Source organism: Dreissena polymorpha, chromosome 1 (genome assembly GCF_020536995.1).
Source record: "Dreissena polymorpha isolate Duluth1 chromosome 1, UMN_Dpol_1.0, whole genome shotgun sequence".
Taxonomy (NCBI): Eukaryota; Metazoa; Mollusca; class Bivalvia; order Myida; family Dreissenidae; genus Dreissena; species Dreissena polymorpha.
The window spans coordinates 186,239,565-186,257,347 of record NC_068355.1 but is presented as its reverse complement, the minus strand read 5'-3'; the positions used below and the strand labels follow the sequence as shown (position 1 = coordinate 186,257,347).

The window sequence follows — 17,783 nt, the reverse complement described above, 5'->3', positions numbered from 1 at the left end:
ACTTAGATCGGGAAATACATATCATCAACATAAACATATTTAATTATTTACATACAACTTGTATACATAGAAATGTTGGACAAAAACAACATAATCAGTATAATGATGTTTGTCTTATAAAACACAATTAAATATGCAAGATTATAAACAATATAAAACTCAGTGAGCCAGAATACATAAACATGTTAAAATAAATGCAACAGATGTACGGTTACAGCTAAGATACTATTTTAACTTTTAATATTGAAATCCTCTTAACAGATATCTCACGATGTTGAAGCTATTTACACAATTCAGACAGGGATAAACAATCCTGAAATAATTTAGAAAGTCAATATGAGGTACACAATCGATTGCATGGGGCCTACAGATACTTTCCATAGAGATATTATATTTGCTTATTCAAAATGCTTATTTGGAAAAGATGAACATATAAAGACATGATTTTAAAATTGCATTTCATTCTGTATTTCAAATAAAGACAATACTTATATTGTTACAAAATACTTATATTTGTGTTTGGTAATTAACACATACAAGTTAACTAAGATTGTGTTTTTTTCTATGTAACAATTTGATCAACATTTGTCACACAATCTACACACATCAAGCTATGTTTAGCTATTCAAAAACGGAACACACATGTTTCATGCATTCAATAAAAGTAAAATAATAACACCCCCAAGTTTAAGGAAATCTGGTCTTAAAACATTTGCTGAACTTAAACAGTGGGATATTTACAAACAAGAGATGTGTTCGTCAGAAACACAGTATGCCCCCTATTGCGCCGCTTTGATTTTTTTTTTACCTTTGACATTGAAGGATGACCTTGACCTTGAACGTCCACCACTCAAAATGTGCAGCTTCATGAGGACGCCGCTTTGAATTTTTTTTTTACTTTTGACCTTGAAGGATGACCTTGACGGTTGGCCTTGACCTTGAACTCACACCACTCACAATGTGCAGCTTCATGAGAACGCCGCTTTGGATTATTTTTTTGACCTTTGACCTTGAAGGATGACCTTGACTGATGACCTTGACCTTGAACCACTAACAATGTGCAGCTTCATAGGAACGCCACTTTGATTATTTTTTTGACCTTTGACCTTCAAGGATGACCTTGACCTTTTACCACTCAAAAGGTGTAGCTCCATGAGATACACATGGCTGCCAAATATCAAGTTGCTATCTTCAATATTGAACAAGTTATGGCCAATGTTAAAGTTTTGGACGGACGGACAGACGCCATAAATTTGACATTTGACTTTGAAGGATGACCTTGACCATCACCTTTCACCACTCAATATGTGCAGCTTCATGAGATGCACATGCATGCCAAATATCAAGTTGCTATCTTCAATATTCAAAAAGTTATGGCCAATGTTTAAGTTTTTTTCGGACAAAAGGACAGACTGACATACTGACGGACAGTTCAACTGCTATATGCCACCCTACCAGGAGCATAAAAATGACCCTAATGAAGGCACTGCACTGACAGCAAGTGTGGGATGGTCAACGTGAAAGGTCAAATGCGCTGTTACAAAACTAAATGAAATGTAAATTTTTTTTATCAGCGTATACACGCACATATATTTATTTAAGTGTTTATTCCAAAAAATCCTTTTAGACTTTAATGTATTTACGTGTTATGTTGAGATGTAAACACAATTATTAATTTACAAAGCAGACATCTTTATTTTTTAAGCAAATAATATTGCTCTCTATTATTACAAATAGAGACAATTGCAATTTTATACAATTGTAAGCATATAACAACATTTTCCCTTACTGTGTAATTGACTATTTTTTCTGGTACTGTGCATTATTTTAACAGTTTAATATATATATGAGCATTCACACAGGAAATGTTTTTTTACAAAGGTTTTTACAAACTAAGGTAAACAGTTAGTTTATATTATACAAATGGCAACAATACAAGAATAATTTACATTTAAAATACAATTGTTCTACAGTTGCTTTATGTATAAATGGCAAAATATACCTACAGAATATATACAGTGATCAATAAATCTTGATTAAGTTACTCACTTATTAAAGAGGATACGCATAATAAACTATTGTGTCCAAAAACAAAGTTTAACAATTGTGAGCATACACATCTATGATCTAACAACACAAATTAACAATAATAAGTTTTGACAATTTTCATAAAACTCTTTATTTGTTTTTTTTGTTTTTTATAATACTCAGTTTCATTAAAAGCTTTCCCAAACACGCAATAGTCATACTATATTAATTTTACAAACAATATCCATTGAAATCAACAAAGTGGTATTTACAGAATCAATAATTTTAGTTAGATTAAATAATTTTTCCCAGAATGTATTATTATTCCAATGAAATAGTATGCTACTAAACAAGATTCATGATCGAATACCGACCCAAATCAGCAAATTGACTAGTATTGTTTTCGGAAGGATTAAAAGACAGAAAAAGCTGAAGCGTAAAAGTTATAAACCTTTGTGAACAATTCATTAAATTAGCTTATCTATATTACGGGTAAAAACGGACAACTGAAACATATCTTATAATATGAAAATACTCCTTTTTTTCAATTTTGTCAAAGTTACCAGCATCATTTAAACAGACTTGACAATCTTAGAATATCTTTGATAAAATTGTTTTTCCCATACATTTACCATTATAAGGATCAAAATATGTAGTGAAAAATTCATTATACAGACAAAGACATTGGATATAAATGCAATATGTGTGCTTTAAAAAAAAATTAACATGCTATTTTTAACCAAAACTTTCAACATAAAGAGACTGACAGCATCATAATTCCCATGAAACATTGGTCAAATAAAAAATAAAATGTAAAATATTGTTTTTCTTTGAAAACAACTTGGCTGTTACACATACAAAATGTGGCTGTTGACATGACTTTCTGGCTTTCCACTTGAATTGTTGTGATGTGTCATTTCGAACTGAACAAGGTCATTCATTTTCACCCGTCATTAAATTCAAAGAGTCAGAGTAAGTGCTGAACAAACCAGGAGGTACGTAAAGACTAGCACATCTAAAAAAGTATTTATCTATGGACTTCTTAGGTTTGACTGGGGTCAATATGGTAACAACTGCTGCAACAGGCTGTGTTTCTGATTGAATGGTTTGATTTCATCAAATGGCATCTGAAAACAAGAAATACTTGTTACTGTAAACGCCAGTATTTCATTTTATTTTTGATACCGATGAAAAAAAACAAGAACAAGCACATGACTTGGTATTTCAAGGTTTTACAACTAATCTGATTTGAATCCATAGAGGAAATGAAGGTCCTGAGACTATTTATAAAATAATAATTGATAATACATATTTATATTGAAGTATGACCATTTTATTACCAAACAATTTGGATTAGGATTTGATGAAGATACATTTTGCCATTGGACTCGAATATCTTTTGAGAAGAAGTAAAAAGGGTTTGCCACCATGCACCCTTTTTTTTACTTTTGTCTAAAATTCCACTTATGTAAAAGAAAAAGAACCAAAATAAAGTAGGCAAGTTCACAGTTTGGCAGATATCTTTGTTTTAATCACACTAGAAGCAATACTTTAAGAGTTTAGACTTGACATACAAATTCAACAACTGGATGCACGTATGGACGGACACAGGTAAATCTACATGAATCTACACATCTGTGGACTTGGGGGTATGCTAAAAACATTCACACGACTTGAATACTCACCTGAGGTTCGCTCTGCATGATCTTTGCAGACCGAGGGTCCTGCACCATGGATATACCAGAATCTTGAGATGATGACTGCCACTGGTTCATGTGCTGTTATGATATTCAAAGACGGAGGGTTCCACGCCATAGAGATGCCAGTAACTCGAGATGATGACTGTTGCTGGTGCAAATGCTTCAAAAAAAGCTCAACGCTTTGATATCCGGGATTCTGCAATTAAGTATGTCATGTGTCAATTAAGACAACTATTTTTAAGAATTAACTAGCATTTCATAAAAATTATCAAGTATCAAAATGCGGGTTCAACCCTGGCAACACAATACTCTCTCAAGAAGATTATATTCTTTAAAAAAACTTGAGCTTTGACACAGACGTGACGAACTCCCCCACCTGAAGAGCGGATGAAAATAACTTGAAATAGGGAACACCATGCTGAATGTGTAAAACGCACCCATGACCCCGTGACCTAGTTTTTCGCACGGCATGGCCCATGTTCGAACATAACCTAGAGATCATCTAAATAAAACTTCTGCCCAAGTTTTTTGAAGAGGGGATGATAAGTGCTTGAAATTGAGAGCGGAGACCAAAGTGAAAGTGTAAAACGCATTAAGTGACCCCATGACCTAGTTTTTGGACCAGCATGGTCCATGTTCGATCATGGCCTAGAGATTATCTATATAAAAAGCCTGACCAAGTGTGGTGAAGAGCGGATGATAAGTAATTGAAATAGAGAGCGGACACCAAACTGAATGTGTAAAACGCACTAAGTGACCCCGTGACCTTGTTTTTTGCCCTCATGGCCCATGTTCAAACTTGGCCTAGAGATCATCTAGATACAACTTTTGACCAAGTTTGGTGAAGATTGGATGACAACAACTTGTATTAGAGAGCGGACACTTAATACGGACAGACCGACAAACAGACCGACAAGTACACTCCTGTATACCCCCCTAAACTAAAAGGTACGTACAGCACTGATCCCTCTTTGTAATTCAATGTTAGTTTAAGAACCATATTTACAGTTCATATGGAACATGATTTTGTAAAGAGTGAAAGAGTCAGATATGTTGGTACCTGCTGAGAAATTGTTTGCTGTTGTTGTTGTGGTGGTTTTGAGTTTAATATAACTCAAGATGTTAAATTTTAAATGCAAATTTGAGGGTTTAGCTTTGAACTTGTGCACTGTCTTCACATTTCTTTATAAGATAAAGTAGTTTGTGGCTGAACCCTTAAACTTAGATTAGATAAACTGGTCAATTTATTGAAGAGCAGAAACCCCAGTTTGTATTGGGTTTTACCTATAGGGTATTTGTGAAAACTTTATTGCATCAAAAGGTTTAGGCTATTACAACTGGGTCTCCTGAATGCTTTGCCACAGTGGCCAGTTTTGCAATGGCAAGGTGACTTACCTATTGATATGCAGAGTTTGATAATGTGAACATCGCTCACTGGGCTTGAACTTGTGAGTATAAAGCCTTTGTGAACAGATAGAGAAACCTTAGGGCATCCAAGGAATGTGTCCCTGTAAACAAAATAATTTAATTGCATTCTGAAATGGCATCAGTTATATAAGAAGTAAATCAATGTCGTTTGAGTGATAACAATATTTAAGAAATAAAGTATGTTTGAAGGATCTTGATACAAATGGGCTTTAAACTAAACACTTGATACAAACATAGCCTTCTATATATTGTACACTTGATACAAACATTTTGTGTCCCTCTGGAACTAATATTTATTATTATAATAAGTTATGTGCAACACTAGAAAGGTGGGACGGACATAAGGATGAAAGTAAGGACGGGTAGAATTGCAGACAAGTACACATGTGTACGCCTCCCCCCCACTGAGCCCTTTCAAGGCAATACAAATGGCGGCTATTATAAATATTTAACACTTACATAAATGATTTGTTTAAGTTAGCAGCCAGGATAGAGTTTTATCAATATTTAACACAAACTGTTTGAATTAAAATTTGGAGTGAAACACTGCACGTTATAAATAGTTAATTACATGTACATTACCAACCTACATGTACCTTATTGACAAGGTAAACTTGGCCCCTGGCCAAGAAAGTATGGAGCCCCAGGTTCAGAGTGGCTCTACCCTGCGGGTAGGTATAGTTGAGCATTTGCCCCAAGGTCCTGGGCCAGGAAGTGTCACTGGGCGTCTGGGACCAGCTGACCATACAGCCTGTTGTTCAGCTAGGTACCGATCTATGATTGCATAGGTTCCTGTAGGAACAGGCTCTTAAAACAAAATCCAAGAATTTAAATAAACGTTGAAAATAAATGACGAAAAGACTTTTAAAATGAGCTGAAGGCTTTTACATAATTATTTTACTAAAATTAAATATAATTTAACAATTCTATTAAAGCAGATTTTTATGCAAGGATAAACTTTTGGTTCAGGGGCTTAATTTTGGTCGAAATTATACAAAACTTAATGCCCTTACCTTCTATGATTAAAATTGATATCAGATCAAGTGCTATTTGCATTTTATTTACTAAGTGTGATCAATGTAAAAGCACATAATTCCCATTTTATGCTAGGAACTTTTCAGGCACATAAAATACTGATGTAAAGTGAAGTATACGAGTCTCATTCTGGGAAAATAGGGCTTAATGTATGTGCAGTCTGCACAGGCTAATCTGGGATGACACTTTAATAGGACTTAATGTAGGTGCAGTCTGCACAGGCTAATCTGGGATGACACTTTAATAGGGCTTAATGTATGTGCAGTCTGCACAGGCTAATCTGAGATGACACTTTAATAGGGCTTAATGTATGTGCAGTCTGCACAGGCTAATCTGGGATGACACTTTAATATGACTTAATGTATGTGCAGTCTGCACAAGCTAATTTGGGATGACACTTTAATAGGACTTAATGTATGTGCAGTCTGCACAGGCTAATCTGAGATGACACTTTAATAGGACTTAATGTAGGTGCAGTCTGCACAGGCTAATCTGGGATGACACTTTAAGCACATACATGAAGCCCCATATACCAGAACACCCCTAAGATACTACTTATTTTTCTTGTTGCTGCTGCTGCGACTGGGCCATGGACAGAGATGGAGCGAGTCCTGACGCCGAAGTCGCCACCCCAAACCCGAGAATTGCCAACAACAACTGTTGTTGAATGGCGTCAATCGCAAACTGCTCTCCAGGCCTAAGGTTCACATTATTCGAGAACAACATAATGAGGTCAGTCACATTAACGGACGTGTCACGCAATGCCTGCTCTACCTGTTGGATCAGATCGTTTCAGTTTGAGCGACTTGTCCGGCCTAATTTGTCGACGCCCATCATCCAATTGTTGCTAAGCGACATCGATGCTGAGACGGAAGTCGAACTCACCAAGGCTCTGTTGAAAGTGTTGATGAAGCCAACATGGGAGGAGATATTGATAGGAGGCTTGGTAGTCTGACGCAAGATGTCTTCGTGCTGAATTTCTTAATAACGTAGAATCAATTTTTACGCGCACCAACTTAAAATTGGAATTTTTGGTTTTGTAGCAAGGTGTTATACATTTACCTTTAATTGTGTGACTATAGAACTTTAAATTTGAGACTACATAATTTTAAATGTGATACTCAGCAATTTAAAATGTGAGACAACACAACTTTAAATGTTACAATCTACGTACTAGTATTTAAGTGTGAGTCTGCAAACCTTTAAATGTGACAGTTTATGACTTATACCTGAGACTTAACAACTTTAAATGTGTGACGATACCACTGTATGGCATTTAATAAGAAACAATAGATGTGAGTTCAAAATAGTAATTAAACTTAGTGAAATAAGCAAACTAGAGCTTTGTCACAGATGTGACGAATACCCCCACAAGCCCCATTGATACATAATATTTTGCATGTCGTCTTCACAAAAACAGCGGGCACCATGCTCAATTTTTAAAATGCACTAAGTGACCCCTTGACCTAGTTTTTCACCCAGAAAGGCCCATGTTCTAACTTGGCCTTAAGATCATCTCCATAAAACTTCAGACCAAGTTTAGTGAAGATCGGATGTAAACTACTTGAATTAGAGAGCGGACAACATGCTGAATGTTAAAAATGCACAAAGTGACCCGGTGACCTAGTTTTTAAGGCCCGGAATGGCCCATGTTCAAACTTGTCCTAGAGATCATTTAGAAAAAACTTGTGACCAAGTTTGGTGAGGATTGGATGAAAACTACTTGAATTAGAGAGCGGACAACATGCAGAATGTTAAAAACGCACCAAGTGACCCCGTGCCCTAGTTTTTAACCCGACAAGGCCCATGTTCGAACTTGGCCTAAACATCATGTAGATACAACTTCTGACCAAGTTTGGTGAAGATCGGATGAAAACTATTTGAATTAGAGAGCGGACACTTAATACGGACCGACAGACAGGCCGAAAGACCGACAGACAAGTTCACTCCTATATTCCCCCCTAAACTTCGCCTGTTATTCTGATAAAAAACTTTTATATGTGCTATAACTAGGGACTAGCTTTGTGCAGAGTTTATTTTAACCATTTTTGGATTGGGACAATTCGTAAAAAATCATAGTGTTTTAAATTTAATTGGGAAAATGGTTTTAGATTTTGCTAAACATAATTTAAAAAAATAGAATAAGTGCTATCAAAATAATTGCACAAAGGTGTAACTTATAGAGCTGCATAAGGAAACAAACTCAATTTGTAACCTATTAAAACATTGTTTGGGGTCAAATCTTGAATTGAGAACTTTAGCCAGTAATTATGGAAAAAATAAACTGTTTAAGATTAGGAATGGGACTCAATTTTGGCCCCAATTTCGACAAAATGAATAACACTGTATGATCTTACCTGAAGCTCAAGAAGCTGAGCTGATATGCTGGCCTCGGGATATTGCCAAAGGCTGAATTTGAGTTCTGATTAATTCAATGTTGCAACCTATCAAAACATTCTTTTTCTTCCAGGAAACCATGAATTGAGAACTTAAGCCAGTAATCATGGATATAGACTTTTTGAGATGAGAATTGGGCTGAATTTCGGCCCCTATTTCAACAAAATAATTAACACGTAAGGTCTCACCTGAAGCTCAAGAAGCTGATATGACATGCTGGCCTTGCTGATATTGATAAGAGCCGAGTTTGAGTTCTGCTTTCTTCAGGTTGAGAGTCGAAGGGCGTACTGGACCACACAACAAAACTGCTGTTATTGTTCAAAGCCTTCTCTTGCATCAATTCAATGCGAGGCCTTTTAGGCTTGGAGTGCTAAGTCCTCATACCAAAACCAGACATGTTCACTTTAAGCACCTTGTTCACAATAGTGGGCGTAATTCGGGATGTGGCACATCCCATGGATGTATGGATCTCTTAGTGTTTACAACAAGGTCTTTACTGCCTTTCTGTGTCATCATGGATGTATTGTGCTCTGGGTGTTTACAACCAAGTCTTTACTGTCTTTCTGTGTCAGCATGGATTTATCGTGCTCTGGGTGTTCACAGCATAGTCATGACTGCCTTTCTGTTTCCGCATGGATGTATTGTGCTCTGTGTTCACAGCCAAGTAATTACTGCCTTTCTGTGTCAGCATGGGTGTATCGTGTTCTGTGTTCACAACCAAGTCATTACTGCATTTCGGAGTCAACATTGATGTATTGTGCTCTGGGTGTTTACAACCAAGTCATTACTGCCTTTCTGTGTCAGCATGGATGTATTGTGCTCTGGGTGTTCACAGCGTAGTCATTACTGCCTTTCTGTGTCAGCATGGATTTATCTTGCTCTGGGAGTTCACAGCATAATCATTACTGCCTTTCTGTGTCAGCATGGATATATCTTGCTCTGGGTGTTCACAGCATAGTCATTACTTCCTGTCCTTTCTGTGTCAGCATGGATGTAGCGTGCTCTGGGTGTTCACAGCATAGTCATTACTGCCTTTCTGTGTCAGCATGGATGTATTGTGCTCTGGGTGTTTACATCATAGTCATTACTTCCTTTCTGTGTCAGCATGGATGTAGCTTGCTCTGGGTGTTCACAGCATAGTCATTACTGCCTTTTTGTGTCAGCATGGATATATCTTGCTCTGGGTGTTCACAGCATAGTCATTACTTCCTTTCTGTGTCAGCATGGATATATCTTGCTCTGGGTGTTCACAGCATAGTCATTACTGCCTTTCTGTGTCAGCATGGATGTAGCATGCTCTGGGTATTCACAACCAAGTCATTACTGCATTTCTTTGTCAGCAAGGATGTAGCGTGCTCTGGGTTTTCACCACCAAGTCATTACTGCCTTTTCGTGTCAGCATGGATGTATCGTGCTCTGGGTATTCACAACCAAGTCATTACTGCCTTTCTTTGTCGGTAACATTGCCAAAAGTCCGTTCTATTATGATATTTTGGCCGCTGAGAGGACAATCTGGGGCAGTCCGTAACCCTATTGTCGTCCAAACTATCAACAGCAGAAGCATCCCACTAGGAAAGCTTACGCTTTTATTGTTCCTTGATTTTCTCCTGTCCAATTTCTGTTTGTCCCATAAAGATTGGAACAAGTTATTGAACTTTTTATTCTTCAGGATATTTGTTGTGATGTCCAACAGCAACAACTGACTTTTAGCGTTACCATAACTACAGCTATAACTTTTCGTGTTTGTAAAACTCGTCCCTCTCAGGCCAACGCGGAACTCTAGCTTAACAGAACTACCCAGGCTTATGTGTGGACAACTTGACGTGGGCATTGTGTTTGTTCAGACCAGAATCATGCTCGGAATTTTCTGCAGAACGGAGTTGTTCAACGATGCTGACTTTTTGAGTCAGGAGGTCAAGGGGGAGGAGTTAGAAGTCAGGGGAGGGGAAGGGTCGTTCTGGACTGGGGCTCCTGCAGGCGGGACTCGTGCGGTTGCTGGGCCAACTCGATATCAATGCTGGTGCTCTGCTGAAAACAACAACAACACAGTGGGTGATAGGAACTTGTAACAAATTATATTATTATCTATATCTATAACAAACTATGCCTCTTGACAGGTTGTGAAGGTTTTCAACAACATGAATTTCTAATCTGGCATTTTATTGGTTCCTTGTTTTTAATAGCATGAAAATAAATACAATTAAGTCTTTTTGTATTAAAACAAGAAAAGTGTTGGCTAATGCTATACTTATCTGTACATTTATATCTATTATCTTTACTCCATTTTCAGAGATGTATTTTCATAAGCCAATATGCGGATCACTAATGTCAAAAAGTGTCGTCCCAGATTAGCATGTGAAATTCACATAAGCTAATAAGGGAGGGTACTTTCTGACTAGACTGGATTTTCATAAAGAGGATTATTTGTTCAATGAAAAATACCTTTAAGAGGAAAGTGTTGTCCATGATTAGCCTGTGTGGACTGCACAGGCTAATCTGTGACAACAATTTAAGCACATGCATTAGGCCCCATTTTTCCACATCACAGCTTATTTATCTATTAGCCAATTTTTTGCTGCATAACAAAAAGAAGGAAAACCATCTGGTTTAAAATTTTATATTTTTTAATTGTACTTATTCTATTTATCACATTACTTTTAAAATGCCATTAGATATGTTTTATTGTTAATATATATTTCAATAAATGAGAGGCAACAATATTAATATTTGGTTTAAACCTATTTATTTTAGCTCGATTGCATCGAAAGCTTATATAAACGCTCTCGAGTCCGTTTCCTGGGCCTAGAACCAGTACTTGGTGTCTTTGGGGAAGATCTAAAGAACGCTCCCACGGTGGGGATCGAACCCGTGACCTCCCGGTCGCTAGGCGGACACCATATCCATTACACCACAGCGACCTATAATATTAATTAATATTAATATTTAAAAATAATATTAATGTCTCACCAACGTTGCAAAAAACACACACACACATTTTATTTTACCATGCCTTTACAGATCTTTGATGGTTAAAATATGTTTAAATTCACACTAGAAAACAGTTTTAAAGTCAATCAACATGTATGTTGTAAGACATAAAATAATAAATATAACATTAAACAACTGAAGGGCAACAACTCACTGCTGGTGCAGATCTACAGTTCTCTCCCTTGTTAGTTTCAGCTAAAATGTCCTTCATGTTGCAATACAAGGACATGGAAAGGCTGTGTCACCCTCACATCGCTTGACTTTGATTTGGCTGAGCCTTTCACTACTCCGTTGTCTTCTGTGCTTAGCAGTTGCTGTAACATTGAGAAAACCAATATGAAGTCTTTTGAAATAGTAAATTATTAATACACCAGCAATTTTTGCCAAATTGAAAAAAGTATCTGTACCACACCAATGAGGAAAATTAGCGTAATAATATCAAACATCGGGAAAATTCTATCTTTTAATTTGGGAATTATAGGTCTTTTTAAATGCATGGAACTTAATAGCAAAAATCCAATCAAAATATATTCTTTGACATGCGTTTTTGTTGAAATGTTCAGTTTCAGTGCTCATTTTATTAGTCCACTTGCATATAAGGAAGTGCCTATTACGTGTACTTTATAAAGATGGAAAGAAAAGGCTTTTTTTCACATACACCTTGAAGTAAAAATTATGTTACAGGCCATTTGCCCTTAATAACTATCATATTACAATACTAGTTTGCCTGTACTTTGTTGACGCCTATAAATCTATATTTTAAAAGTTACCAATAACAAAACAATATTTTGTCCAAGTTATTTTAAACATTAACTGTGTTTGATATGATATTTTGTGAACAAAATACAGCTCAAAATTTTCAATTTTGTGAAAAAATGAGTAGCCAACTCTTAAAATGGCAAACTATGTTAAATTGGGAAATTGTGAGCTACTATCAGAATTGCTCAATATGTATGTTAAATTTGCATTTATATGTACACCGATGTCTCAATTACCAGTTTTTAATCATAGTGGTTTTATACCATATTTGTTCTAATCAGAATTTACAAATACCAACAGACTGGAAGCAGACTGAACTTGAGCCATATTCCGGACAACTGGGCTTAATGAATATGTATAGGACCACATTTGCCTGTGCAGTCCACACAGGCTAACTTGAGACTACACTTTCCACCAAGACATGATTTTTGTTTAGAAATAATTTCTTTAAAGCGAAAATTTCCTCAAAATTGGAAAGCATTATCCCTGATAATTCTGCGCACTGCACAGGCTAATCTGTGGATGGTACATAACATGCATTAAGCACCCTTTTCCCATAACAAGGCTCACCTGGTATCATCTTGTACAACTCTGTAACAGACAGTAGGCGGATTTACTTTGAGCCTCATTCCGAGAAAACAGGGCTTTATAAATTGTGCACTCAGTGTCTGCCCAGATAAGCCTATACAGCCACACAGGCTTATCAGGGACAGCACTTTCCGCTAGACAAATTTCTTTTACTTTACCTTCAATTGGGAATTTTAGAAAGTTGTTTGGGAAAAATACCAGCATTTGATATGGGGCTTATTTTGGCCCCTATAATTGACAAAAAAAACGATAACACAGTATACACATAAAGAATGTAACAGCTCCTTGCAAACAGGCTCTATAGAACCAAGGCATTCAAAGCTTAACTAAATATCTCACAACTTCATACAAACTCAACACTGTAAACATGATACATAAAAGAAAAGACACAATTTTAACTTCTATGAAATCATATCATATTCTTGTCCACTTCATATTTAGCATTTTTAATAAAGAGGTAACACTGTAAAACCATTATAATGCGTTTGGGGCTATTTTTTGTTGATTTTAAGGTTTTACCGATCCACAAATTTATCACAAACACACGGGAAATGAACTGACACAAATTCCTCATTTATTTTTCCAAACTGAGTAATCCACACATTAACTAATAATATGTCCATGAAATACTTTTGTAATCACCAAAATTTGATGAGGAGGAATATCAATGATTTAAGAAATAATCCACGGGTAACCGTTGGTTATTGCAGTAATAACGAACGGTATGGAGTTCCGATGCGTAGGAATTAAACCACGAGGGCGTAGCCCGAGTGGTTTGATAACATGCATCGGAACGACATTACCCGTGGATTATTTCGATTCTAACACGTTTTCATTAATAAGTTATCCGCGATTTAAAGGTTATAAATAAGAATTATATTAACCGAACGTCCTCCACTTTTCAGCAAAAACGTGATGTCACCACAACAATTACAATCAAATAACGTCGTCTTCATTCATAAAATGTGCGCGGACAATCAAAGTGACGTCACTTTAAACAACCGTTGGTATATCGGGGTAATAACCAACAGTAGTTTTTCTTCTTTGTATATAGAAAACAAGTCACGTGACGTGGTAGAATTTGCAATATACAAACAATTTAAGAGGGTATTTTACCAAATGTAATATACAAACAATTTAAGAGGATATTTTACCATATGTACAATATACAAACAATTTAAGAGGCTAATTAACCTTAAGTAAATTCATTATGTTCTTTACCACCTCATTTTTTTGCATCCTTAATAAACAGGAAATACACAAGACGGCGCATTCCTGGTGTATTTATGGATCTGTAAAACGGACCCATACCCGAAGCATTTTATTTGTTTTTAAATAAGTGCCTTACCAGGCTTTTTCCGCCCTATGCCACGGGTCCGAAATTCGGCCCCATTCCCAATGCAAATCTGGTCGTTTTTTTCCCAATTCATTTTTTTTCCCAATTCCAAAAAAAAAAAAAAAAAAAAAAAATTATTTTTTATTTTTTTACCTTAAAATATATAAGTTTACCTGATCCGGTGTAGAAAAAAGGAAGTGTTGCATAATTAAATTATCTGTTTCATTGAATTTATTTTAAAAACTGTAAAATATGTTAATGATTATTTAAGACTTTCCTTATTTTCCTCAAAATCCGGCGCTTCGCACGATTTTTTTCACCTCAAAAAAGGCCAGGCCTTTTCCCCAAATTCAGATTAAAAAACCTGCACTTTTCTCACATGTTCATAATACTTTGTAAAATTTTAATAATAAGTTATCAAAATAGTCGTTATTTACCAGTTAACAGTTCTTTGAAATATAAGAAACACTATTTACATGCGATAATTTTTCCCAATTGAGCCAATTTTGCAAATATTTTTTTCCCAAAATGGGGGTTTTCACGACGCCAAATTCCCAAAATTCAAGTGTGGCGTATTCCCAAAATGGAGCGGAAAAAGCCTGCTAACATGTATTAAAATTACAGTGCTTTCAACAAGAATTTATTCAGGCCCCCCTGGGCCATGGGGGGGGGGAGGGCTGCACCCTACATATGTGGATTTTTTTTTACAGAGTGAAATGACGTTATGACAGTGCGTTATGACTCTTCAAGAAACAAGGGCTGTTTGTAAAACATGCATGCCCCCCATATGGGCTGTCCGTTGTAGTGGCAGCCATTGTGTGAATACGTTTTTTGTCACTGTGACCTTGACCTTTGACCTAGTGACCTCAAAATCAAAAGGGGTAATCTGCGAGTCATGATCAATCTACCCATGAAGTTTCATGATCCTAGGCATATGAGTTCTTGAGTTATCATCCAAAAACCATTCTACTTTTTCGGGTCACCGTGACCTTGACCTCGTGACCTCAAAATCAATAGGTATCATCTGCAAGTCATGATCTATCTAATGATGAAGTTTCATGATCCTAGGCGTATGTGTTCTTGAGTTATCATCGGGAAACCATTTTACTATACCGGTTACCGTGACCTTGACCTTTGACCTAGTGACCTCAAAATCAATAGGGGTCATCTGCAAGTCATGATCAATCTACCTATGAAGTTTCATGATCCTAGGCGTATGCGTTCTTGAGTTATCATCCGGAAACCATTTTACTATTTCGGGTAACCATGACCTTGACCTTTGACCTCAAAATCAATAGGGGTCATTTGCGAGTCATGATCAATGTACCTTTGAAGTTTCATGATCCTAGGCCCAAGCGTTCTTGAGTTATCATCCGGAAATCACCTGGTGGATGGACCGACCGACAGACAGACCGACCGACCTGAGCAAAGCAATATACCCCCTCTTCTTCGAAGGGGGGCATAAAAACAGAAATAAAGTCATTAACAACGAGATTTAACAAAAATTGTTTTAACCCTTTTCTGCATAGATACGCATAATCCCGTCTCGATTGATTCCTTAATACATCCATATGAAACCATACTTTTCATCTATTACTGCCAACTTACTACTTTTATCGTTGCTACTCATTGCCCGATACTCTCGTATATTCCATTATTAAAAGGACGTTCTGATAAATATTTACGATAAAAGTGCTCAAAATTTCCAATAAACACAAACATTCACCATTTGTTGTCAAATTTTGGCATATATGTAACTGTGTAAAGATGTGATAAAAAACGTCCAATCGGGGCGTTTTTTTCCACTAAACACGCGTAAATTGTCTGACGTGATGTTCCTGTTTTTATGCATTATAATTATTATATCTCAATCAAATTTCACTTAGATTTATAAAAGTATATAACTATCGTAAAATGATTTTATTCGTATAATTTGATATATTAGAAAGAATGATATTAAATTAATTTTTTCCCAAATCAATTGACTTTTCACAGGAAAATATTCCAAAACCACAATGGCATTTTTCCCCAAAATGACAAAGAAAAGGTCTGACAACGGGTCTATGTTACCTTCTGCGTAGTCATGTCATCCTTGTCCACCACATCCTCAGCATCCTTGTTCTGACTCAGCAGCGACTATAGCAGCAGAATAGCTTGATATATTTCTTGTATGTATATTTAGGAATCAAACAAATTTATAAAAAATGTAATTAACACACACACGTTTATATAAATGTTATGAAAATCAATAACAAATTTTCAACAGCATAAAACATGGCAAATTAATAAATCTCACATCAAGTGTAACATTTCTGTAAACATTGCGTACAATATCAATATATGCTCCTCCAAAGATTACTTAAACAATTTCATATTTTATAAAAAAAAGTATTCATCCATATACATTTCTTACATGGCATCATGGTGTTTATAGAAATGAAAGTCTAACAATAGCCTCAGTTGCTATGTGCATGTGCATCTATGTAGAAATATTAAATTTTCAGTTGAAATGCTTTGTTTTTCCATGCAAGAACTTTAGTTTACAAGAACTAAATTTTAGGACCATAATGACACAAACGTTATGACAACATAACATAATATGCATTAGATCTAATGTTGTAACAAAAACCCTCACATTGTATAATCAGATAAAAATATGTGTACATAAATTATTTGTATCTTTAACTACCCACTTAATGTTGTATTGTAACATCACACACTACTATGTTCGTATGCTAAACAACACATTGTCATTGAAATACTAATCACTAATTACAACAACAAATACATACATGTACACACTATTCCACTCTGAAAACAAGGATGGTGTCGTCCCACTGTCCCACAATGATGGATGATGTTGTGCTGCTGTAGCAGACTGACCGTGGCCAGCTCACTCCATCCTCCTGAGTAGCCAGCGTAGCCAGCTTACTCTCTCCCTCCCAGCCCACCTGTAGTACAGTGTGGGACCAGTTTCCACAGACCAGCACCTGGCCTGCAGGGGTCACATGTAGACCAGATGGGTACACTAGTGCTGGGTCTGTGTATGTAGCCAGGAGTGTGCCATCCCTGGCCAGGGTGAGAAGCTTGGCAGGGTGCCAGTTGGTGATGTACAGCCTGTCTCCTGTGGGACTCACAGCACACCTGTATACTGCAAAACAGAGTAACATCAAGATATTGAATTACTGTCATTGTTAAATAATCTTATTAAACATACTGCAGTGATATTGTATTACGCATATGTTGCTATAAATATGCCTTTACACATCTAAAATATATGCATACATTTCAATGATTTAATAGTTAAGTGTGACAATAAACTTCAGTAGCAGAGCTATTGTGTTAACGTTTGACATGTTGAAATGCAACTGGTGAGTAAGATATGAATTGAAGCAAAACAAATACACAGATGGAAACAATTACACATACTGAAACAATTGCACAGTTCTTTCAACGGGTAAACATATTGTACATGTACAATCATTTAACAACCACAATATTAAGACCAGGTCAGAAAGTGTCTC

At 36.2% G+C, this 17,783-nt stretch overlaps 2 long non-coding RNA genes across 6 annotated transcripts; both read right to left on the bottom strand.

Annotated features, from left to right (window-relative positions):
- Window positions 1-775: 775 nt before the first annotated feature.
- Window positions 776-9,552, bottom strand: LOC127864244 (uncharacterized). Of its 5 annotated transcripts, none has more exons than XR_008041628.1 (6): window positions 8,777-9,552; window positions 6,747-7,171; window positions 5,743-5,963; window positions 5,124-5,236; window positions 3,714-3,924; window positions 776-3,155 (listed from the first exon to the last, which is right to left on the bottom strand). It is a non-coding gene; the product is annotated as an uncharacterized LOC127864244 (long non-coding RNA). The 5 variants fall into 5 exon arrangements; XR_008041631.1 differs by having other exon boundaries at window positions 3,714-3,888; XR_008041630.1 differs by having other exon boundaries at window positions 5,753-5,963.
- Window positions 9,553-9,739: 187 nt separating this feature from the next.
- On the bottom strand, window positions 9,740-17,364 carry LOC127864250 (uncharacterized). The gene is made up of 4 exons (XR_008041640.1): window positions 17,052-17,364; window positions 16,330-16,395; window positions 11,731-11,890; window positions 9,740-10,616 (listed from the first exon to the last, which is right to left on the bottom strand). It is a non-coding gene; the product is annotated as an uncharacterized LOC127864250 (long non-coding RNA).
- Between the last annotated feature and the right edge of the window lie 419 nt (window positions 17,365-17,783).